The 25,707-nt window shown below is 42.5% G+C and overlaps 1 protein-coding gene across 5 annotated transcripts in view; it reads right to left on the bottom strand.

The window, feature by feature from the left end:
• LOC310863565 (band 4.1-like protein 1) overlaps nt 1-18,194 on the bottom strand; it is a 92,105-nt gene extending 73,911 nt beyond the window's left edge. For all 5 annotated transcript variants that reach the window (XM_083772000.1, XM_083772003.1, XM_083772002.1 and 2 more), the window contains exon 1: nt 18,033-18,194. The gene's annotated coding sequence lies outside the window, so the exon portion shown is untranslated. The remainder of the gene's footprint in view (nt 1-18,032) is intronic.
• Nucleotides 18,195-25,707: the final 7,513 nt, after the last annotated feature.

Raw genomic sequence — 25,707 nt, 5'->3', positions numbered from 1 at the left:
ATGTCTACCATTTTGGCGGAGACCTATGAGGAAGGACAAAATAATCTAATGTCCATACACCCATTCCTATTGGAAATGTATTTCCCTTAATTTCACCTTCAAGCAACATTGTTTCATCCTTTAAGTTGTTATGTAAAGAGCTTAACAAATGGAATGGAAACAATGTATGTATTCAATCCAGTGGCAGAACAAAGCCAGTGGGTGCCAGTCCACAGGTGCCATTATACTTTGACACAACATTTAAAACTACCAATTATTTGATTAGCATAATCTGTACGGAGTGATGTGCAAACCCCATTGCGTCTTGATGGATATGGCATAAACGCCCTTTTATTTTTCAGTCTAGACTTCAAGCTTTGGATAAACCAGATAGTCCTGGCTGCCTGAGAAGGTCACTTGTATACACAGCATCATATAAATCCGCATTCAGTTTAACCACTTAAATTAAACCCTGGCCTATACATACAGTATATCGGGGTCAATACTAGGCCCCCCACACCAATGTTTTGCAGAAAATAGCTGATCTACGACGTTGCAACAAGCTTGTAGATGTGTTATTTTCACTGAATGTTCACCCCAGAATAGGGACACGTGGGTTCATGTGATTAATATAATACTCACGTATCTAGTTTGAGGCTGGTGCATTCGACCAATAAAATACCCATGTGGAGTGTTTTCTCCCGGTGCCAAGATTTCCAAGTATTGCAAGCCAAAACCATTGCTGTGAATGTGATGTTACTAACTTGAGTATAGTGTAATATGAAATCTTGAAATGACCTCCATATCTAACCAACCAAAAAATATGATGTCCCTCTTCATCTTTATATGGAGAATCACTTGTGGATAGGGCGCACAAACCAATCGTGAAAACAGAAATAAAAATGCACATTGTCCCTATTTATTAGATCCAACTTTTAAATCCTTAGTGCTAACTGCACCAAGTCTGCTGCTGTGCTGCTGTCAAAGTTCCAAACCCAATGAACCAATAAACTTTCTGCCAACAAACTACTGCATAGGCCTCAAGTTTTGAAAATAACCAGCAAATAGATCCAACTCAAACAGAGAAGTGTGAAAGGTGATGACCATAGCCTGATTTTTTTGTTTTTGAGTGTCACATAGCTCTCTTATGGAGCTATGTGTGTGGCTGGGTTGGTGGCTGGCTGGGTGGCTGGGTATGAGCACGAAAACAGCATGGCTGTAAGTCTCACCTAATGTTATTTTCATCCCATGTCCATACAGTATGTCACATTTAATTTCAGCATCAATTCATTCATTAACAGGCTTAACAGAGTCATCTCTAATGCATGCTTGTGCACACACACACACAATAGACTTGGATACAAGCTAAATATAAAACATTTGGCAGAGAAAAATGTGTAGGCATTCTAGGCAACAATTGGATTTTGTGTCTAGTGGTGCCTGCTAAACTAAATGAGCACTAGAACTATCAAATGCAATGTGTAATTGACCTGTACTTATCATCTGGGATGCTCCTGTATAACAAAAACACACTTTTTTTGGCACAAAAGTTCATTCATTCTTACTGCAAATGTATATCAGCTCCAATCTAATAATCAATATCATTATTGATACTGGAAAAACTGAAATTTGAAACACCACTTTAAATAATGGGTTGAATCTAGAGTTGCAATACCCTCCATTGACATTGACACATTTCCGATCTGCTTGTATTAAAAACGTTTAGGCAAGCATGAATTATCCTCTTTCAATCCGCAAAGCGTTTGTTTCATAAAAATCCACCGTGTCACGAAATTCTGTGCAGGTGATTATAAGTTTGGAAGCGCTCGTCGAAGTCACTGAACGGGCCACCTTGATTTTTATGAAAAAAATGCTTTGCAGATTGAAAGAGGATAATTCACGCTTGCCCTACGGCTGCGATGTTGGCGAGTTAAACGTTGTTTAATACAAGCAGATCGGAAATTTCAATTTGATCAGGGTTAGGAAAATTCATGGGTCACATTTGTCCATTTTAAATAGGGTATTTTGTTATTGATTAATGATTATAATAATTAACGATTAACGTTTTGCACATCCCTACATTATACGGTAGATGCTGCCTCTTCAAGTCCAACATTCTAAAAACAAACAATACCTTGGAATGCCTGCAAGCTGTGAAGGGCTAAATTAACATGAGGCTGTCAAATGAAATTAAACAGATGATTTAGAGTTGTCACTGCTGTGTCAAATCCATCAACCGCATGCAGTTTTAATTTCCACACACACCAACCAGTCCTGTGGGCTGTGTGGCATAGTGTTGTTCTAATTTTGGAACAATTCCCAAAGATCTCCTGTTCTGAGATCCTAAGTTGATTTCCACATAAAAGGATATTGTCAATGTCAGTGTTGGGAAGAAACCTTCTATCGCCATATTTCAACTCCTTATGTTCTTTCGTAAATTAATACTCAACTTCATCATACAGTGTCTGGTAAAAGTAGCAAAAATAGCAGATTTACAAGCTCACATTTGTATTTTTGTGAAAGTGGTTAAGTGTGTCTGTGGGTTTATATTGAACAAATGAAAAGTGTTAAAAGAGCATGTGACTAAATAATAAGTACATTGGATCCATTGTAACACAGGTTTATTCTTTCCCTTTTCTGAAAGGTAACGATGGATGTTATAATTATGAGTTGCCCATGTCTGTGTACTTGAACTTGAGACACAGTGTACTTGATATGTATTGTGTACTGCCGGAACTGTGGCATACTTTATAGTTAGGCTACAAGAGACATCTCAGCGACAGCAAGGTCAGCCTTGCTGCAGTAGGCACGTTATTATGTCTCATATCTTGTTGTCACGTCATTATGATCCAGCACTATATATGTTTCCTGTTTGTGTAATAACTTTGTGAACCTTTAGCGTGATACTGTCTCGTGTCGCGTTATTGTTCTCCCGGGCCCGCCGCCGCAGTCGCCGTCCGGAGGAATACTTCAACCGGATTATCACACACCACCCAGCCTGCACACACTACCTGTCTGTCAAACCAGACGAGGGTCCAGTACATAGAGTTTACAACAATGGACAAACAAAGTTTCCACATGACAGCGATGAATTGCATTTTTATAGCGCTTTTCCAAGTGCTCAAAGAGCTTTACAATGGTTCATTCATTCATACATTGGGAGGTGAAGCGGCGAACAGTCGACGCCAGCGTCCTCACTTCCCACACCCACCAATAGTGGCAAGCTAACACCGGCTAACTCATTGGAGGCAATGTAGGGTTCAGTGTCTTGCCCAAGGACACTTCGACATGTAGACAGAAGAAGCTGGGATTCGACCCGCCGACCCAGGGATCATTGGACGACCTGCTCTACCTCCTGAGCCACAGCCGTCCGATATGCTGGTACAGTAGGTATTATGAACATCTCCAAAACTGCCTTTCATCAATGCACAGACAGCACCACAATTTTCTGGAGCACATACTCTGCTGTATGTGGTGTGCAGTGCACATGCTATAGTACTGTATGTGACAGTACACATTTTAAAAGATATGTGTGCCGCATAGAGCATATGTCCGGCAGGTTGGGTTGCCTCGTCAGGGTCGTGGGTTGCAGCACCAAAACATGGTGTGGAGTGTCTCCCTTGGAATATTGTTAGTGTGCATGAAAGGTTTGATGCTGATCAGTACTGCGGTTTCTAAGATTAGCTCTGTATAGACTCACTCAACCTCACGCACACACACGCACACACATAATCCTGGCCTTCTGGCCTGCCTGAAATAAATAGCATAGTGTAGGGATGTAATTGATTAACCAATAAAAGTTGTAGCCTAATCAATTAATAACTCTCAGTTAAACGATTAGGCCTATTTGTTGTTTTTAACAGGCTTACTCTCTTTAAATGAATACTGGGGACTTCACAAATAATGAGTTTGAAGTCCCAGAAGATTGAAGTCCCAGAAGATAAATACATATATTTTGCTTTTTTTCAAATTTAACTTATACCTTAACCCATCTTCCAGTATTTGGCTGAATCCCAAACTCCTTATTGATAGAAGACCATTCATTTGGAATCTATGGGTAGAAAGAGGTATTCTGGCTCTGAAGGATTTGTATGAGGGAGATACATTTAAAAGTTTCACAGAACTTGCTGATCAATATGGTCTTCCACGTAATCACTTCTGGAAATATCTTCAAATTCGGCATTTACTATTGACAAATGTAAGAGCTCACCCCAATATGCCGACAGAGTTTGACCTTTTGAAAACAGTGTTAGCAATATTTGGAACTGGGCATGAGGCGTCAACATATTATTCAATTATGATAGCACACCAAGGTCAGCCCTCAAGCGTAAAGAGTGTTTGGGAGGTTGATTTAAATCAATCCTTTACTGACGGTGAATGGAAGATGATTCTACGGAACTCAAAGAAGATGTCCCGTGAACTTAGAACCAGATTAGTTCAATTTAAAATAATGAATAGAGTCTACTGGACCCCGAGAAGATTGTTCAAGGCTAAGCTCAGAGATAGTCTGGTTTGCTGGAGGTGTGATGAGGACCTCTGTACACTTATTCATGTATTATGGGAGTGCCCTAGGGTACAGACGCTATGGTGTGCTATTCATGAGAATATAATGCAAATCACAAACCAGGATATTCCTTATACACCGGCTCTCTTTATTCTGGGTGATCCATCGCCACTAAAACACCTCCCTGCACCTCTAGCTGACTGGATTCAAACAGCATTAATGGTGGGCAGGAAGATCATTGTTAAGGAATGGAAGTCTGAGGTTTTACCTCCAGCACATGTATGGTTCACTCAGCTCGGTACTGTGGCTGCTTTGGAGAGGTTATCCTTTAAGATGAATAATCAGTTGGATAAATATGATCTGAAGTGGGACGTGTTCCTCAGTCATGTTGCAGGTCCCTTGGTGTGATCCATGGTCAGGCAATGCTGTTTATTGTATTACTACACATTATGATACGGTTGATGATGCTGCGTTTGGTCGTGTAAATAATGTAAACTATTTTCACATTTTAATTTGATTTTTCCCTTTTTTTTCCTTTTTTTTTATTTGTATTTGTTTATCTTATCTATCTTAATTGTCTATCCATGAATACGTACTCTGCTGTTGTTGCTTGTGTTTGTATTGTAGGTTTTATGTTTTATGTGTTTGTAAAAAATCTAAAATAAAGTACTGATCATAAAAAAATATATATACATTTATTTTGAATATTGAAGTCCCAGAGATAGATTGAAGTCCCAGAAGATTGAAGTCCCAGAGATAAATAAATTTATTTTGAAATAGTATCAAATGGGTCCTTGAAATTAAATCAAGAATTACTACATGATGTTGTACTTATGTAGATGCTTCATTAGATGCAAGGATATAACGAGGCAGGCTGACACCAGAAACGTCTCGCCCCACAGCGCCACCAAGGCTTAGGCAGGAACCAGAAAGTACCGTTTCACTCAACATGTTGATGACAACGGAATGTGGACATCAGTGTGTACCATTTGCAATTTCCTAATACATTATTTATAACTGATTCCCACCCAATCGGTATGCAACGCTGACTCACACTGAGTTGACATTTTCATGCATTTCACTTGCATTTGCCCCTAAAGAATTGATCTGTGCCAACCCGGAAAAATGATTTACGAGCACAGTGCAGGAATCCTCTATTCGTGCTCCATCCTCTATTCCTCTACGAATCCTCTATCCTCAACCCCACCCCACCAAATCACCTTGCAGGAAACTACTTTAACATTTTCCATACATCACACAAGCATGCACGAATGCAGACTCGCACGCACGCACGCACGCTGTATGGGGGCTTCGTTGATGTGTGGGTGTTCATGTGTGAGTGGCGAAGAAGTCGACTGAAGGAAACTCGGGGAACTAGCCTACTTCTGGGAATAAGCCAGACTTCACTAGTGAGAAGAAGCTGTTTGGATGCTCATAACACACTATTCCCCAGTTGTTTTCATTTGTTTAAGCGTCTTTGTAAGTTCATAGACCCATAGTAAAACTAGCTTACAGTATACTACTGTATATTTTCTTAGCAGCAAGCGACGACGATGTCACCAAGGAGTGATGACGCTGTTGCTGTCGATGGACTGGACTGGCCAGAAGCTGCTGTAAAGGTGAGGGTTAATCAGAAAAAAACATGAGCAGTGGCATGGTCTAATTTGCATGTCATGGGTGCGGGTGCATGGTCTCTTATTAAACCTTAGACGGGATACAAGCTGATCCATATTGGATCAACATGCGCATGCGCACGCGCACGCGCACACGCACACGCACACACACACCTCTGCCTTTAATGGCAAGAAACATAATTGGAATCTGCTGCTTCTTTTCTACTGCAGTGACGTCACATGCAGCTTTGTCCTTAGAGAACTCCTCAAAAGGCCCAATGTGGAAACAACAACACCTGATAATATCTGCCAATTCTGTCTCTTGCATCTGACTTCTGATTAGATAATTACAAAGTTTCCACATAACTAACACTACCGGTATATTTTTCCATTTTCAGGAACAGGGTAACTATTTGAAAATACTTCAAGCCTTGACCTTGTTGAACCCCAGCATACAGCTGAACAGTATGGTGTGTAGTGTGTGTGTGTGTGTGTGTGTGTGTGTGTGTGTGTGTGTGTGTGTGTGTGTGTGTGTGTGTGTGTGTGTGTGTGTGTGTGTGTGTGTGTGTGTGTGTGTGTGTGTGTGTGTGTGTGTGTGTGTGTGTGCCCTGGTTGATGGTTCGGCAGTGGACAGGGACCAGGTCAGGGGGACGAGCCATTTCCCCTCCACATGGAGCTCTGAGCAAGTCAGCACTCCAGAGCAAGAGAGGCAGTGGGCATAGGTCCAGTCCCCAGTTCCACTCTCCTGTTTGTATAGAGCCATTCATACCCTTATTAGGATCAGTGCTGGGGCTGAAAGGACGCTACAGGGGCTCTCTGTGTTATGGGTGTCGGTGTCAGTGAGCTAAAGAAGCCGAATACAGAGCTCAATGATACTTGTTTAAGTACAGACAGGGCCAGGCACAGACACACACACTAGTCATGTCAATGCATAGAAGAGCATTACAGAGTTGTATGTAGCAATGTAGCATGTACTGTCTGCCCATTGCCCGGCCAGTACTACTGTATAGAACAGTGTGTTAAGGCCAGCTGAAAAGCAACACTGAGCATCTTTATCTGTGGACTAGAGTAGTTGGCACTTGGCGGCAGTGCCTTGTGGACTTACAAGAATGCAGCAAGGAAACTATTACCAGAGGGCCTGGGCATCAATCATGCAATGAATTATAAAGGAGTTTCTCGTTTTCATTGCAAAAAGAAATCAATGTGCTACAGCGAGTCGACATAGCATCCGTGTGAGCAGAGCAAGGCAATTTATGATGGCTAGTAAAGCTCACAAACCATGCTGTAATGCATAACATTCAATAATACTGCCTTACGGTTTAATATTATATTGTGGAATATTATTCCATAATATAATTAGAGAGAGGGTCTACTGATGCCAAATGGTTTCCACTATGCACACAGGTGCTGAGGAGAGGTGAGAATAAATTAATTCTGCATTGCACAGTGCGATAAAACACTATAGGGAATGCAGCCAACCACAGATCCGATGATTGGGAGATCATTGTTGACCTCCTGCTAACCACAACTATCATACATCACATTACATTACATCAGTGGAATTGCGGTTGTTATACTAACACTGCTTTGTTGCGCAGCATCCAGAATGATGAAAAGACACACCTCAAGATTATTCGATTTGTCACCAAAGTAATAGAATATTAGAATCAGAATCCATTTTATTGTCACATCACAGGTGTGAAACTAATTCACTAATATAAGAAATTGATACCTTAGTTGAGGCCTTAGTTGTGAGTGGTGCATTATTAGGTTAGAATTAGTAACCTATCAATGTGGCCTTGGCTAGAACTCTTAACCTAACCTCCACCTGTTTAATTGCTGCAATAAAAGCAATGTATTGCCGATAGATAGTGTGTAATTTAACAGTGATGCTTACCACAGATGTGAGTGCCTGGGCTGAGGATAAATCACGACACATCCCCGCCGTTAATGAGCACACTCCACTTATCATTAGTGCACAGAGGAACAAGTTAGTAAAGAGGAGACTTGTAGACCATGTGACTGATATGACTAATAACTGTCAGTTAGCTGCAGGGGGTAGCGATATATCAGAGTGCGTACCAAGTACCAACACAAAGCTGAAATGCCCTGGGCGATGGCCCTCACCATTGAAGTTTGAAGCTGTCAAGTGAAGAAAAAATAACATTCATTTCAAGTTCTATTTCTTTCTTCCTCTGTACAGTATGCAACATTTAACACCCAAGATCTTTGGTTTGGTTTAAAGGTATATTCAGTGATTTAACTTTATACAAATATCACTTATTTTTTTGTTTTGTTGTGATAATCCTCCTTACTATAGAGTGTGCTGACCATATAAGGAGTTCCTCCCTGTCCCCAGTTAACCCCTGGGGTAAAATCACCCAAATCACTGAATGCTTTAAGAATATCAACAGTAGTAAAAGGTAAAGACAAAGTAGCATAGTATGCATAATATTAATCACAGCAAACTTTGAGGTGCTTGAAGGTGCTGTTACAAGTTACACACTTGGAGGTTCATAATAATTATTAAAATGAATGTAATGAATAATTACATCAGTCTATCTCATGGTGCCACTAGAACAGCCCACTTTACATTTTGGTTTATATTTTATAACTCTTGAACCGTACGTCGTAAAATCAACATTTCTCTTTCCCTGGATTCCTTTGGTCATGATGCATCTCCCCATATAGGCCACACCCATTTGCGTCGGTATGACCATTTAGAATTTTCTTCAAAACACACTTTAGCTCTTCCACCTACAGATTTTGTCCAAATCTTACAAAAATCGGTACACATTATCTCTGGACCTATCCGAGTTGATGTGCAGCACACTATGACGTCCGGCCACATGATAGACCATTACCATTAAAGCTATGAGCACGCAGAAAACACCTAAGGCGATGTCACACTTGTGCGTTCAAATAATGTATACATCTGTTGAGTAAGTATGCAAATTGAAGGTTGTAAAAGGTTCAGAAAGTATACAGTAGTGAATGAGGCATAGCCTGCCTCTGTGTTCCAACCCGTCAGACCAGTTTGAGAAGCCACAGGACGGGCCCAAAGAGATTGGGAGTAGTCTAGTCTCTGCTCCTCCGCAGACTATTATTGTGAAAACAGTAAACTTGCGTAGTTCTCCAGAATAACATGGACTATCACTGGGAAACACGGGATTAGCAACTCTGGCTCCCTATCCAAAAAGTTTGCTATGCAGGCCAGCACGATGCAATCATCATGTGGTTTAAGCCAGAGTTATGCCTGATGCCATGTCGCTCAACCAGAAAAGAGCTTGTATATCTGATCAGTGTGGAATACGGTGTGCAACTGTATAAACCATGGCTTTATCACGCTGAACAGTGCTCCACATCATAAATGGCCAGCTGGCCCGGATGCACCATCGGATGCACTAAACTATTGAAATGCTTCGGGCAAGCTGACTGCAAAAGCGCCCACACTGTGCCCATGGGTCGCCTCCATGGAGTTATTTATACACTATATGATTGCCTTCGCCTCCTCATTTGCACAACCACCAGATTACTTCTCTGCACGCAACCCTTCTCATACTCAACGTTACGCTTGCATCCAACTTGACCGACTGCAGGTGCCGGCCAAGCCCTGGGTGGGCGCCCGACCACTTAAAATATGCCCTGCGTACAGTGCGTAGGTCTACTCAGTAGGTCTACTCAGTAGACCTACGCAGGGCATATTTAGACTCTACTGTATATCAGATTATGTGATGACTTTACAGGCAGTTAGAGCTGCCAGAAGCTGCGACGCGTTATGAGCTTACAGCTCATCTTTACGGGACCGTACCTATGTTCCCTCAGCTCTATGTTCCCTCAGCCTACGACAACCTACCTCCTCCCTCACCCTAACCTCCCCCGGGGCAGACACCTAAACCTAACCGCAACCCTCTCCCGACCCGCAGCGCACCCCCGGGGCAGACACCTAAACCTAACCGCAACCCTCTCCCGACCCGCAGCGCACCCCCGGGGCAGACACCTAAACCTAACCGCAACCCTCTCCCGACCCGCAGCGCACCTCAGGGCTGAGGGAACATAGGGCTGAGGGAACATACGTAGGTATGACCCCATCTTTACTATTTCTGAAGATTCTTTTTTACATTTTCTGAAAGTTTTTAGAAAGTTGAACAAATCTTTAGAAAAGGCTTGTCTGTGATGACATGCCCAAAATATGGATGCTGGTTAAGCATTTTGGGTCGTAGGCGTCCCACAGCAGAGCATCACCTGTCAGCAGAATATAGCTTTGCTTAGACAGCATCTCTTTTTGATGAATACCCTCCACTATTATTACATTTAGCTGTGAATCACCTCAATGGCTATATAGTAGGTTTAAGTACAGAATTTGCTTTGAGGTTACCCATATTGAGTGATATACATATACCGGTATTGAAACTAAAATTATTTTGTAATCCCACCCCTCTTTCAAATTGCAAAATGTATGCTATTTGATATAGTATTCAACAAATAATATATCTTGCTTTTTTAACATAAAAAGTCTAAATCGAGTAAATGCCCATTCCTTGCAGAAGTCTGGAGTCCAACTAGTCGGCAATCACCAGACTCTCAATAGCTCATTGTCCCATCCATTTCAATATCGAAATTCAACTGTAGCTATAAGCTAGCTCTAAAATGTAACAATCTGTGTGACATTGTGACTATGTGTGGAGTCAATGGATGACTAAATGCCATGCCTCTGAAGCACCAGCATCTTCTTAAATCCTAAAGCTCTGGAACTGCTCCAGTAGTTCTGCATGCACTGTGGCTCAAAGTAGAAACTGGGGTTGTACTGAGCCGCTCCCAGGTGTCTATGTGTGTAACCGGCTGCGAATGTAAGGCAGGGTGTTACTGGGTCGAAGCTGTTAAAAGATGCATTGCTGATTATGCTGAAAAACCAGCAAAACCTTTCCTCAAGTGGTGTGAAACCCTAGGACACATTTGTAGTTTGTTTTCCTGTACAGGTTAAACACCACAGAAGGCTAATTACATAGCAGACTGTTAAGGAACACAGCTGCAGCTAATTACATTTGTAATGGGTGCGTTATAGATTTACTGTAGGTGTGCCCAGAGTCATGGGAGTGCCAACGTGCAAGCAAAGACAGTACTTAACAGTATTTTCAACGCTTGCATGCACATTGGCACACCAAGATCTAACACACACTGCAATAAGTGCAATTGAACTGCTACAATGGTGATAGTACAATTGTCTCATAGGCAACAAATGTGACAGTAATCAAATGTCCCAGTGACTAGCGATTAAACATTATGCCTTTGTTTTCTCTTCTCAGGACAGCTTGAGAGTATAATTACATCTCGGCTGTTTTACACAAAGAGGCTCAGCTTCTGATCTGATCTTTAGGCCACGTTTACACGGCAACGGTCTCTAGAGAAAATGGCAAAATAAAAAATCCGTTATCAGGGATTGAAAACATAACAAAGTGAAAATAGTGGAAATCTCTTGTAGGTTGTAGGTCATGTAAACGGACAAAAAGGTTGAATCTGCTAAACGTGTGACATGTGTCGGCTCACTTTGCGTATGTTTTAACAGAATAAAATCACACCCGTGTCAAGTGAGTGGTGCAACTCCGTGTGGGGGTCCCCGGAAGTTCCAGACCCATAGGACCACGGCCAGGGTGCCGGCCCACTCAAAAGGGAGTGGTTGCACCACTCAAAAAGTGACTTTGCCGCTTTCTCTACAGACCGCTGTAGTCTAAACGTGGCCTTAGTTTAGTTCATAGAAGAGACAGTGTTCAAAGCTCCTGAAATGGTTCTTCATGTTCATCAAAGAGGGGGAAGGAACATCCGCACTTGTTTCTATAGCTCCACAAGAGAGACTTACTTTATTTAACCCATTTTGGACTGAGGTCGATTAAAAAAAAGGCTTCAAAATCCTAAAAAGAAATCGGAAAAACCCATGTTTCTATGTCAGTGGTGCTTAACCTTTTTCATGTCAAGGACCCCCAGAATTATCTCTATTGGGCCACGGACCCCAATCTCAAAATATGTAGTTCCAGCCAGGGACTCCCCAGAAGCCAATATTTTAGTAAAAAATGTTCGCTCTGAAATATATATTCAAAGATTTGTGACACATTTTCACGACTTTTCAAAAATAGCAGACCTACAAGCTCATAGCGCGCCACCTAGCACGCCACTTGGTGGCGCGCTATGAGCTTGTAGATCTGCTATTTTTCAATAGCTAAATTATAACATAATGTTTAAAACACCAAAGGGGGTTCTATAGAAACAAGTGTGCAGATGTTTCTTCCTCCCTCTTTGATGTTTGCCTTGATGCCTTAATTGACATCCAGCACCTGGCCTAAATACAGGCAAGAGAGATGTGCACACAATCTTCATGTTTATCTGAAATTCCAGCAGACAGACAGACAGACAGACAGACAGGGTAGGTAGAACATCCAAACCAGCACCAAGCGCTGAGCAGAATGCCCAAACAGCTGCAGTCAAACAGCCACAGCACGCCAACAAAACAGCAAGCCTGGTCACTGGTCACAGAGGAGCATTCCACAAATAGATCACAATCTCTCTCCAACAATGTATAGTGTTTCTCCCCTATGTTTTGCCATGGGCTGTCTGACTTGAACAATCGTTTTTATATCTTGGATGAATGGATGTGAATAGTAGGTGTGAAGGTGCCAATCATAAAAAAACAAAACAATGGCAAATGTCAAATGAAGCAAGATATCTGCAGAAAAACAATGTCCGCAGCAGAGCACACCACCAAAACTTCAGACTGACCTTCCCCCAGAAAATAAGTTGGCACTTGGCACACATTGTTTTCCCTCAGATGAGCCACTATTGTGGGAGAGGAGGTGTGGGGGGGAATGGGGGATGAAGTGCATGAAGCATGCAAACATTATCATGATGACGTCAGATCAAACAACGGAGAAACATGACAAGTCGCATCCCTTTCGAAAGAGGAGATTTGTTAAAGGAAGGAGTCGGCAGGCAGGAGGAGTGGCAGGGGGAGAGATGAAGTGAGGTATGCAAAAGGAAGAAGAAAAAACAATCTCTTGACAAAACACAGAACCTGCTGACTCACTGTAATCAGCAGGCCGAGGAGGGCCGAGCTGCGGCTCTGGCAAGAGCCTGCCGACTCCCCTTCAGAAGGACACAGTGACGCTTCCCGTCAGCTGGGATCATCTATTACTGTATATGAATGGAGGTAGGGGGAAATAGAATGGTGAAATAAAAACTGCCTCAGAGCATGAATTGGGCTTATCGTTTATTCTTCAAAACACCATTCAGTACGCAGAGAGCAGGAGGGAATCAGTACGCAGCAGAGCAGGAGGGAAATCAGATGGAAAATTGACCACAGTCATGCACATAAAAACGGATACTAAAAATAAAGCCGAGAGCAGAGCTAACTGACGGCATTACAGGAGGGGACAGACCGCTCAGGGGGAAAAGGAGCACAGTCAGGAAGAAGAAGGGGAGGGGTATCATCACCCCAAGTGATACTGACGGATGACAATGGTGGTGGCGGTGAATAGAGGCCTTAATATCATACAGTAGAGGAAGCTGATGGTGGTGGCGGTGAATAGAGGCCATAATATCATACAGTAGAGGAAGCTGGGCAATCACCTCATCACAATCACTATCATTGCATCTGTCAAATCAATTCATGCATCTAAAAACGTATGCAAAAGTAAAGTAAAAGTAACTTAAAATTATACTTGAGTGAATCTACTTAGTTCATTTCCACCACTGCCTTCTGATGAGGCCTTATTCAACTGCCATACAGTATAACAAAGGCAGAAAGATACACACAGCAAATCATTTGATTATATTACTGAAATACAGTAATGCACCATCTTATAAAACGCATAATGATAAGATTAGTCTACGCACAAAAATTACAATTACTTTCAATAGTGTATTATACTACTGTAGCACTGACACAATACAAAGCACACACAAACAGTTGCGTGTATGCGTGTGCCCAGTGCGTGTGTGCGTGCGTGTGTGTGTGCATATAGGTATGAAATGTTGCCTGCACGTAATGCATGCCTGTATGTGTGTGCCACTGTGCCTCTAAGTGCATGTGTGTGACGTGTGTGACGTGTGTGACGTGTGTGACGTGTGTGTGTGTGTGTGTGTGTGTGTGTGTGTGTGTGTGTGTGTGTGTGTGTGTGTGTGTGAGCGGGCCCTATGGCGCAGTGGGCAGCAGCCAACGTGACCGGATTCACCCAGCCACAAAAACACAGTGAGCCAGAGAATAACCCACAGGCGGAGCAGCCAGCAATGACAGCTGAGTAGACACACTGTCTAGAATGGATGCACAAACTCAACACACAGATGATACAAGCATGTCACACACAGATACACAGGATGCACATGACACCCATGTCACATGTGCACTGTGGTGGTCTGGTTTAGCGTGTATGTGTGTAATATTGCATTATTAGTAATGGCTAGGGTATAAATCAGGATAAATTGATAAACCATTTAAGCATTACTTTATACTTCATCGCACAATGGTGTCGTGCAAAAACAGTGAAAATAACCGATCTACAAGCTCACAGGGCAGTGCATCTTGATGCGTTGTGAACTTGTAGATCTGATCATTTTCACTGTTTTTGAACATTTATTTCACATATTGCCTATAATGTTGTGCCCAAAATATGGATTTATTATAAATCGATAATTATAATCATAATTTAATTATATTTGGGCCACTATTCGGCCCTCACACTGACGATCCGAACAATATGCCCATATGGAGATATCTGTATCCATCAATGTCTGCCCCTTTTAGTTTTATGCCCATAAAGGAGATCGCTGATGTTATCAGTATATGGGCCATTTGAGCATGCCCCCATTTATGCCCATTTATGGATTGATTTGTTTGCGTCTGATGCCAAGACGACACATTGAGGTTAGACAACGCACTCCATATTTGGGCGTAGCTGCATTGGGAACTCCATATATGGTATTGGCTGAGTCATAGTGACATGAGTGTGACGACTTGCCTGTCCTCCCTTAAGCTAATTTTAAGATTAAATGTATTATTTATTATTGTTCATAATCAATTAAATCGATTGCAACCCTATAGTCTTGTTGCCGGTTTCAGTATCTTGCCTCTGTCTATGACATAATAGGAAAGATGGCATCCAGCATTATTCACCTTTGCTTTGATGGTGGCTTAGCAGGGATAGCCTGTAGCTATAGTTTCTGCTTCTAACTGAGATATTATTTAAAACGGGTTAGGCTTATATTACACGCATGTGCAAAAAGCACAACTCCAATAAGACAGGGTGGATGTTAGCTCCTTCAGCCTCACAGAGTGCTCATTTGAATTGCAAATGAATGGTAGGCAACATGCTGCGCTGTTAAATCCCAGCAGCACCCTTGAGCATCTTAACACATGCACAAACGGCAGCACATGCAGCCTAAGCAATGAGCATGTAGCTAAGCATGGATGCATAATGCAAGCAACACACACGGATGCAGTGCTGTCTGATACATTTCTGTTCACAAATTTCTGTTGACAAGAATCTGTACATTTGCTGTACATTTCAAACGTTGACAGACAGCAGTGTGAACGAATGGCAGGAACCTGACTCTGAGAATGATGCAGTGACACCACAGTGTTTGCCGATGGGGGGGCCGGAGATGGGGGGGGGGGGGGGTAAATACAGTAATCAGGAGAGAATCAGGGGCAGATGGCTGGCTGGACAGGACAGGAAGAGACAGTTGTCCGATGTAGGGCTGCAACTATCGACTACTTTTTTGATTAATCGAATAATCTAGAATCAGGTTTTTTTAGTATTCATTTTTTAATGAATCAATCAATGAAAAGTATAAAGTAGGGCTACTTTATACTTTGCACAACATCGTGCATCTTCTTGGGGGGGGGAAGCAATCTACAAGCTTTGCGACACGTTATGAGCTTGTTGAGCTGTAATTTTTACTATTTTTTAAACGTTTGGAAAGAAATATGATTTTTGCATAACAGCATGCCCCAATTATTCATTGATTATTTTATTAAATTATAGATATTTTTTATAATCGATTAAATCAATTAAGTGTTGCACCCCTATAGTCCGAGGATGTTATGACTTCTATGTGACAGGGCTACCAACTAAATGTGCCCGCTTTGTGCTGCCTGAAAGATAAGCAGCTAAGTGTGTGACAAGACCACAAATGGAGCTGGATTCCCGCTGGGGACGCTGTGGGTGCTGGCGGCGTGTTCTCTCCTCCGCGTCATCAGTGCCCATACCTGAGGCGGAGTTGGCGAAAGGGCCTTTCTGTGTGGAGTTTGCATGTTCTCCCCGTGTCCCCTAGCTAGGGTAGGTACCCTCACAAAAAACAAGCAGTAATCTTGGTCTCTAAACTGCCTCCCCTTGCCAGCCTGATGGAGGGGAAAGGAACTGGTCGGAATAACGTGTTCCTTCCACACGCTACATCCAACCAGAGAGCAACTTGGACACTCATGCTCTCCCCAGGTTGGCGTAGGGTGTGTAGAGCCCAGGATCCCATTAGATAATTGACACAGGGGTGAAAAATGGGTTACAAAATCGTGGGATAAAAAATTAAAAGAGACAAATGGAGCTGGGCTGGATGGACAGAGCTTGGCAGAAGGAATATGACAACATAAGACAGTCACAGATCCCAAGCCAGGAAAAATAAATAAATAATTGAGACTAGTATTAGAATAGGTTAATTTACTAGGTAGATAACAGTTCATGGATTCAAATATAACTCATACACATACCGGTAGTTGTGTCTGTAGGTTACACAGACATTGTATTAAAAATACAGAGTTAATCTCTACAGTACAACATGATGATCACTAGAGCTGCCAACGAATATCCGAATCCAATTTTTGGACAATTACGACAGCACTAATGATCACAGAAACATGTATGATCAAAAGTTACGCCAATTCCATTCAAGGAGCCATTGAAAATAATGGAACACTGTCTGGACCCATTATTCAGTCAACAGTCAACATAAGCAGATAACTGTCAGAAAGCATTCTGTTAGTTAGGACATGTTCACGTCAAAGCCACTTTTCTATTTGTTTCTGAGCATACTCAGCCACTTGGCTCTTGAGAGTAGGCTATAGCTATAGCCTATTAGGGTGTGCTGCTGCTAAAGGGAGTCTGACAGTAAAATTGGCCAAGTTTGTGTGTGTGTGTGTGTGTGTGTGTGTGTGTGTGTGTGTGTGTGTGTGTGTGTGTGTGTGTGTGTGTGTGTGTGTGTGTGTGTGTGTGTGTGTGTGTGTTCGTGTGTGTGTGTGCATAGTGATGGGTGTGTCTGACATGACAGCTGCCAATTGGTGCCAACTCCAAGTTGGAATGACAGCTCCAATTTGCCTGTCAGCTGATCTGACATAAGAAGCAAAACAAATCGATCTGTTGCTGTAACTGGAGATAGTACTTTTCAGTAACAGTACCACACCCGGTTAGTACTAATTACCAAGCTGACAGCTTGCATATAAAACAACAACACGAGCAAAGCTTGCCATAAGTGGCTGTTCAAACGCTACCCGGACCAAACGTATAGCTTGAGAACCATTGACTCTGTTTTTAGTTCCTTTAATAACGATTTCAACCATTCATGAAATATTGCCAGTCTTCGTGACGAGGCTATTGTAGCCTATGTATGAAATGATGCGCTGTTGAATGGCGCCAGTATAAACTGTATACTAGGCTAAAATGCTTTTCCATTGCGGCACTGTGTACACAAAGAGAGTACCGTAGGTGTCACGAATACCCATAGGTTAGATCATAAAAATGGACGAATGAGCATTCGGGCAAATGAGAAGAAGCATGTGTCTTAAAGATTTCTCACGCAACAGTCAACAATTCGTGTAAAAGCACGTTGCATGGACCCGTTTTTATAGAAATAATAACAGCCGCATGCCCAAACTAGCTGAATATAAGATTTGAACGTACCCTCCCGTCAAACAGTCATCCAGGTAAGAACCATTGATGTCGGCGCACCGCACGGTGACTCAATCCAATCCCGCCAGTGCTCCGTCGTTATTCCTGGGGTTGTTGGAGGCTTCGTAGTTCGTATGGAGGATAGGGGACCGGGAATGTGTCGGTGTACCCGGCAGACAGTGAGTGTACCAGTAGTGGACCATGCACGGGAAAGCCTCAGCTGAATGGAAGGAGGAGGGAGGACAGTGAAAGAGGGAGGGACAGTGGTGGCAGTCTGGCAGATGCAGCCAGGGAGGGAGGCAGAAGTCGAGGAAGGCAGTTCGCAGGTCACGAAAGGAACCCTATATTTTACATCACAAACCTTTATTTAGCGTTTCATATCTGCATAGTCACAGAGGGTCAGAGGCATTGTGCAAATCCTTTTGATTTAATCACTAAGCATAAGCCCATAAGTATAAGCCCACTGTAAATAGCCCCCATTCACAACTCATACCTGCTTCTGCACACAGTGGCCATTGGGATACTATATATTAGCCTTATATAAAGACCAATCAGGCAATCACTGCATCATAAGTCTTCTGAATGAATAACAAACTTGTTGTGTTTGGTACATACTACATAGTAGGCCCACTTAAAGTACTCTATTGCTTTCAAGTGAAGTTCTAAAGTAGGCTTAGACCTAGAATGCCTGTGATCATTGAATTAAATGATCACAGGCATTCTAGGTCTAAAGTAGGCTATACTTGTTATATTGGTCTGAAAAAATATTGAATTAGAAGCAAAGCCTCACACATAATCTACTATAGAAACGTTGATCACTACAGATTTATGTTTATGTTTGTGTTATTTTCTCTCCATCTGACCTTATAGACGAATCCACAGAGGGGTGCCCTGGCCATTACTGAGGTGTAATGTAATCCATGGAGCAGGTGCTCCGTAGACCAGGTGTAGCTAATCAATGATGCTGCGCTTAATGGTACACCTCAGTAATGACCACACCCAGGCAACCCTCTGTGAATTTGTCTATAGGCTAGGCCTATCTTTTTTTATTACCTCCTTTTCTCCCCATTAGTCAATAGGCCATTTGACACATTTCTGTGCTGTCACTGCTGTGCTGTTGTAACCCTACTAGCAAGGAGCCTGGCCCTGGATATAGAGAGCCATCTCCTCCCGCCCAACACTAGTGACAGCTGACAGGTGCAGGCTCAGTCTGTCTGTCTGTGACATTTTATTATCATTTTATTATTTTACTGTGCAATTAAGTGACCCAACCTGTTCCAGTGTGATCTGCCTTAGCTTTGAAGGGCAGTGAATAGAGGCCATTAGAAATGCAGACACGGTACAGACTAGTCAGAAGACCTCAGGTGATAAGTGGTTTAATACTGATCAACTGTGGTATAGGGCCTATACCACAGTTGATCAGTATTAAACCAATGGTATATAGCCTATACTATAGGATATACCATTGGTCCCTCGTGTGGTAGCAAGTCTAGCAACTATTCCCATTTCCCTGTGGGGCCGGTTTTGTTTCAGAAAACAAAATATGTATGCTAATTGAATGTGTCATATACAGTACTAAATCATTTCAATATTTTTACCCCTTGATTTGGGTTTAGGTAGCATTCCATTGCAAGCTTAAGATTTGTACTTACAGACAAATCATAACAAATGCTTCAAAGCTAGGTCTGTCTAATAATGTAACCTTGTTTGTATTTTGCTGCAATAAGACAATAATAAGTCTTCAAAATGCTGTGGAGGAGACCTGCTGTAGGTGCAAGAAGGCGATGATGATTTGGTGTGAAATCTTTAAAGAGCACATTGCATGCACTGATATGCCTGGCCTATGGTAGGCTCGCCTGGTTGAGGGACATAAAATGCCAGAGGAAAGGTTGTGTAAACGGGTGGAGCGGGGGGGTTAGGAGAAAAGCAATTCCATTTTTTTTCTTCTTCTTTATTTTTAGGGGCATTTTCATGCATTATTCAGACATAGACAGTATTAGACACAGTGAAGAGACAGGAAATTAAGACAGAGAGGAGTGACATTCAGGAAATGGTCTGGCTGTCCGGGAATTGACCAGGACACTTGCTGTCCGGTATTAGAGCCCATTTTGGTATGCACCCTGTGACCCTAACCACTCAGGTATCGAGTCACCCCAGCAATTACATTTACTAGAACTCGACTGGTCTCGCTCTATATCCAGGTGGCCAGTTGTCCGGGTGGCCAATCATCCAGGTGGCCAATTGGTACTGTAGTACTGTAGCTTACTGTACCATACAATACCGTACTGTACCATACTGTACCGTACTGTGCTGTACGGTACAGTATGTACAGTTGCAGGGATGCAATGTAGTGCAGCGGATCAGAGGTGGCCAATCACCTGGTCACACCATTGTTTCCTCCTCAATATCAGCCTCCTTTCAGCCTGTGGAGGGCGCTGCTGCTTGGTGTACTCTATCTACATTCTACAGCATCTGAAACTGCCTGAGGAACACACTACAGCTACCACCTGAGGAACACTACAGCTCAGTGTTCAAAAACCAAGCTCAGAGACTCAGAGACAACACTAGGCCCTCAGGGCTGCCCCCTCCTGTATACTCCCTGTTCACTCGCAACTATATAGACTGGACACAAGTATCTCAACAAACATCCTGGAGTTTACGGAAGACACCACCGTCATCAACCTGATTACAGGAAGTGAGAGCCTCAGCATTGCGGTGTCAGGACAACAACCAGAGGTGGCTGCAGGGACTACACGCCCCCATTCACACCAACAGATCTGCAGTGGAGTGAGCAGCTTCTGCGACTGATGAACATCCCGTGGGCACCATTGCCAATGGCTCTTCATCCTCCACACTGACACATTTTGTAGAGGCAATTCTAATATTTACTTATATTTTTCAGTACTGCACTATAGATTGTTCACTTTCCTGCCATTTCACTTTAACAACCTGGTGGAGTGTCTAGCACAGTGATAGAGATTTCCCTCCCCGCAGAGCTTTCCACCCTCAAACATGGATAATTGTGTTTATTGATGCGACCAGCCAAGCTATAGGAATCTCAGAGGTGGTCAGGGGCCCGTTCCACGAAACTTGGATTAGAGATTAAGCCGGGCTTTAACACATATCCTGGCTTAATATATCCTGGATCAGTGATTAACCGGTTTCATGAAAGCTGGTTGATCTTGCCAGATTAACTTAACCAGTTAACCTGGATATGTTGAGGCTTGATTCGGTTTCATGAAAGTGATGCTAAATTAGTTACCATGGAAACTAATGCTTTGGATTTAGCCTGCTCCGGACCAGGCTAACAGCCAGGTTTAACCTAATCCTAGCCTGAGCTAACGTGTTAGGTTTCTGGTCTAGAGGGGCGGGTCGCGGCTGAGATTTGCGCACGCCCTGATTGGATCTCATCGATCTGTCCGTCACCCCCGGCCCCTCCTCTCCCCCCTAGTGCAGCGCTACGTCACATAATTTGGAGCGACGCCCACCCGGAAGGGTTGACTCCCACTTTTAGACCAGAGCGGCCAATGCGTTCCTCCAGGCTTTCAATTTTTGCACCAACAAAAATGAAAGCCTGGTACCGAGGCTACCTAATCCTGATGTCTTTACTGTTCATTAAGCAGTCAAACTGATCACAAACCAATGATGTTTTCCAGATTTATTCAATTATTATGGGTTTATGTTGCCTTATTTGTATCGGTCTGCATTAAAGGACTAATTTAAGCACTATATAAAATCAAATAACCAAAATATATAGGCTGCACAACATCATGACAGCTTGTGAGCTTGTAGATCAGCTGCTTTTGGTGAATGTTCCCCATGAATAGGTTTGCTGTCGTGCAAGTGCACGGTTAAGAAGAATTATTATATTATATTATTATTTTATTTTTTTGTAAAAGTGAAAACCACTAAATATTACCAATTTACCATTACTCATTGTTTTACAACATATTACCATTGTAACGTTTCACCCACTACTAGTCCTACTGTGTGTGTTGATGGTACAAAATACATATGCAGTGCATAAACATGGTAATTATCTTTTGTTTTGATGGAGAATTTGACAGAAAAGAAGTCTATTTAGTTTAAGTTATTTTGCGATCAACAATTCTGTGAGCACAAAATCATCCAATGGGTTGTAATGGATTGTAAGAGGGTCAGAGACACTTCTGCAGGATCACATGGAGCTCAACCACATCCATGAGCTCAACAGGCACTTCCTGTGACTACCTGGGAAAGAGGCAGATTTTAGAATGCACATTGCATTTTCTGTCAATTGCAGCTTGGTGATCAATGACAGAGCAAGCTCTTACTGCAAAACAATGGTGTCCGTTGCTTTCTATGTGTAGCCTACTTTCCAAACATTTTAGCTTTTTGTGTTTTTAAGGAGGTGCTCATTTTGGTAAAGACAAGGGCAATTAATATAGGCAGAATGTTAATGACTCTTACACAACATGATTATACAGACCTGCAAAAAGGGTTGGTATTCACCACAGTAACTGTGCAAATATAGCTGCTTTCTTCTAACTTTTGTTCAAGCTGTCACCCTTTCATGACTCACTCATCTGTTTATGAAAAACAGTCACACCTCCAAACCACTTTCCTCCTCATGTGTACAAAGTCTGGTGTGAATTGATAAGGCTGGCGCTGCAACGTGATTTACAGTGTTTTCAGAGAGACTCAAAGGAGAACTCCAGCATCCTGTCTCTCCTCGGCCTGATCCCCTCCACTCTGCTCTCCTCCCTCCTATCTTTGGGTCAGGTCATGGCTACCCCCCCCCCCATTTGTTCCACCAGTACATGACCTCTCCTGTGGTACTGGAGCAAGAGGTGAAAGCCACTCAGTATGGTCAACACAGTGGTAATGCATGCCTGTTAATCTACACTGTATGAAGAGGTTCTTGCAAAACGAGATATCTAGTCTGACAAAATGATCATAATTACTGTTTTATAGCTGTCATTAGGTGGACATTTTTGGGATATTGAATGAAGTACAGAATAAGGAAGTGGACATTTTAAACCAGCACAGCTCACACACACCATGCTCTTGAGCTACTGTATGTGACTGTGTCATACAGAATCAGAAGAGGGATTTCCTGTTTCTCCCATTCTACTTTCAGGATAGATATTTCAGGAAAGCACCCCCCCCCCCCCCCCCTCCACATAAGAGATACAATACAGGGACAAAAATATTTACAAGGTGCTGTGCTGTACAGAATGCAATCAGCAAATCCCAGACAAATACCCACACACCCTTCAGGGGTACAAGTAACAGCGTCTTCGCCTGGTGGCTACCGATAGTAGAAGAGATTGCACAGAATTTTGCAAGCCGTTTAGCAGCTTTTTTTGGCATCCCAAGTTGTTGGAAGCCTCTTATAACCGACCTATGTACAGTACATGTCCTGTAAAAAAATGCCTAATCCTAATCGCAACCTGAATCTTTTCCTAATTGTAAATCTAATCTAATCTAATCACAAAACAACCATTTATCTTGTGAGAACCAGGAAAATGGTCCTATAGCAATATCTATTTCTACTATTACTAGTGGGGATAATCTGCCGGCACAACTCAAGTATAGTAATACAAGTACAGGCACACACATATGCGCACACGTGTATGCACACACACACACACACGCACATGCACATGCGCACACACACACACACACACACACACACACACACACACACACGCATACAGGCGAGGGTCAGAGGGAACATGTCCATGTTATACGGCACCATTCACGTGTGTGTCTGTCCGGACAGGCCTCTGCACAACGCTGCTCTCCCACAGCTGCACAGGAAATCAACCATGGGATCCTGAACCTCGAAGCGCGCAGCAAAACCTACATCTGGCCCGCCACAACAAACCCACTTATTTAAAGAGATAGTTCAACCCCCAAACTGTTCCTATCGATTACTCCCATGGATACTTGAATTCATGGATATTTTGTACCGGTATAGTTGTTCTCGCATTGGCTTGGGAATGCGACAAAAACAGGGATAATGTGGTTAATACAAGACGAAGACATGCAGAGATCCACCACATTTAGCTTGAAATATTTGAAAATTTGAAATAAATCTTTGAAATGACCCAAAATAATTGCATGCTCCAGTTTAATGTCCTTTTAAAGCTGCTCCCAGGATCATGGTTGCATAAAAACTAAAAGCTACCCTCTCAAATTCTGTAGACGTACGAGGGACGGTAAAAAGAGGCAGGCTCTGCAGTGGAGGTTATAATGAATTTGACTTCAATTAAAAATGCAATTTAAATGGTCAGGGAGATAACTTGTGAGCAAGAGTAAAATTTGTCCCGAGGGATGTGCTACAGCAAAAAGTAAGGTCTTGGGGCCAGTAGCGGCCCACATTAAGTCCACATGAAAAGGTATTTGACTAGAAACCACAGTCCATATACATAGTACAATACAGCCCCCCATCAAAAGCAAGCAGACCAAATTAGCCCTCACAACATAGCCAGATGATCAGAGAACTCTGCCTAGTGCCTATACTGATAGATTTGGCGACATCTAAATCAGTAGGGCTACGGTAAAACTGTGTGGAAACAATTCAGAAATGAGAATATTCTGAATAATAGGACTTATCATGATTGGATTTCAGTGCAATGGGTGTATAGGCCTACTCTACATTTGCAATGGCTGGTTTTATCCTCTGTTCAAGCCCGTATACATTGAATTTAGATTTTCCCAGGCATATCAGTAGTCGAAGAGCTTGATGTAGCTTAGCGGGTAGAGAGGCTGTCTTATAATCAGAAGGTCGATCCGTTCCCCTCCAGACCTCCCCATGTTTATGTGTCAAAGTGTACCTGAGCAAGACACGAGCAAGCGCTCATCCTGACCATCGGAGCAGCCATCAGCTGGGTGAAGTTGAAAATATCCTAAATAAGAATTTGGGGGATTAATGCCCAAAAAAAAGATATGCGGTCATACGTAGTAGTAATATTAATCCTCCAGGGAATTTGAAATGACCCAGCTAATTCTGTGGCAAGCCAGTTTTCGAGATATCGTTTTTGGATCAATGTGTTGAACCAACTGACATTGCCATCCTTAGACCCCCCCCCCCCACACACACACACACACACACACACACACACACACACACACACACACACACACACACACACACACACACACACTCACTCACATGGCTAAAGTATTTAATTATATAATAGCCCTCAATCTCAAGGAATCTGACAATTTAATTACTGTAAATGTCCTGAGATTGCAGAGATTGTGAGTTCCTTCTCTGGGTGAGTTAGTATATAGCTCTCAATGTCATGACTCATGACATTTCTATCCTGTACTGTAACAGAAACTTTTGTGAATTTGTGAATCTCAGACAAAAATTCAAAGCACTGACTTTGATGTTTAGCTATACTAAGAGCACAGAATGTGTTGCAAATGTTGAGAACTTCACATTTATATGATAAAAGATTAACCAATAATATTCGATTGGTTCCTGCTCACCCAGTCAGTACCACCTGTGGGCATTCATAACACTTTGGTCATATGCCTCTCCAACATCAAAAGCTGGATGGCTCAAAACTTCCTACAACTAAATGACAGTAAATTTGAAATAGTACTATTTGGTCCACCTGACTCCATCACACAAATAAAAAATGACCTTGGCGACCTCGCCCCCCTTGTCAAACCCCACGCTAAAAACCTTGTG

The sequence above is a fragment of the Protomyctophum parallelum genome (genome assembly GCF_964188405.1).
Source record: "Protomyctophum parallelum genome assembly, chromosome: 8".
NCBI lineage: Eukaryota > Metazoa > Chordata > Actinopteri > Myctophiformes > Myctophidae > Protomyctophum > Protomyctophum parallelum.
The sequence above is the reverse complement of the archived record's forward strand: the minus strand, read 5'-3'. Positions and strand labels throughout refer to the sequence as shown.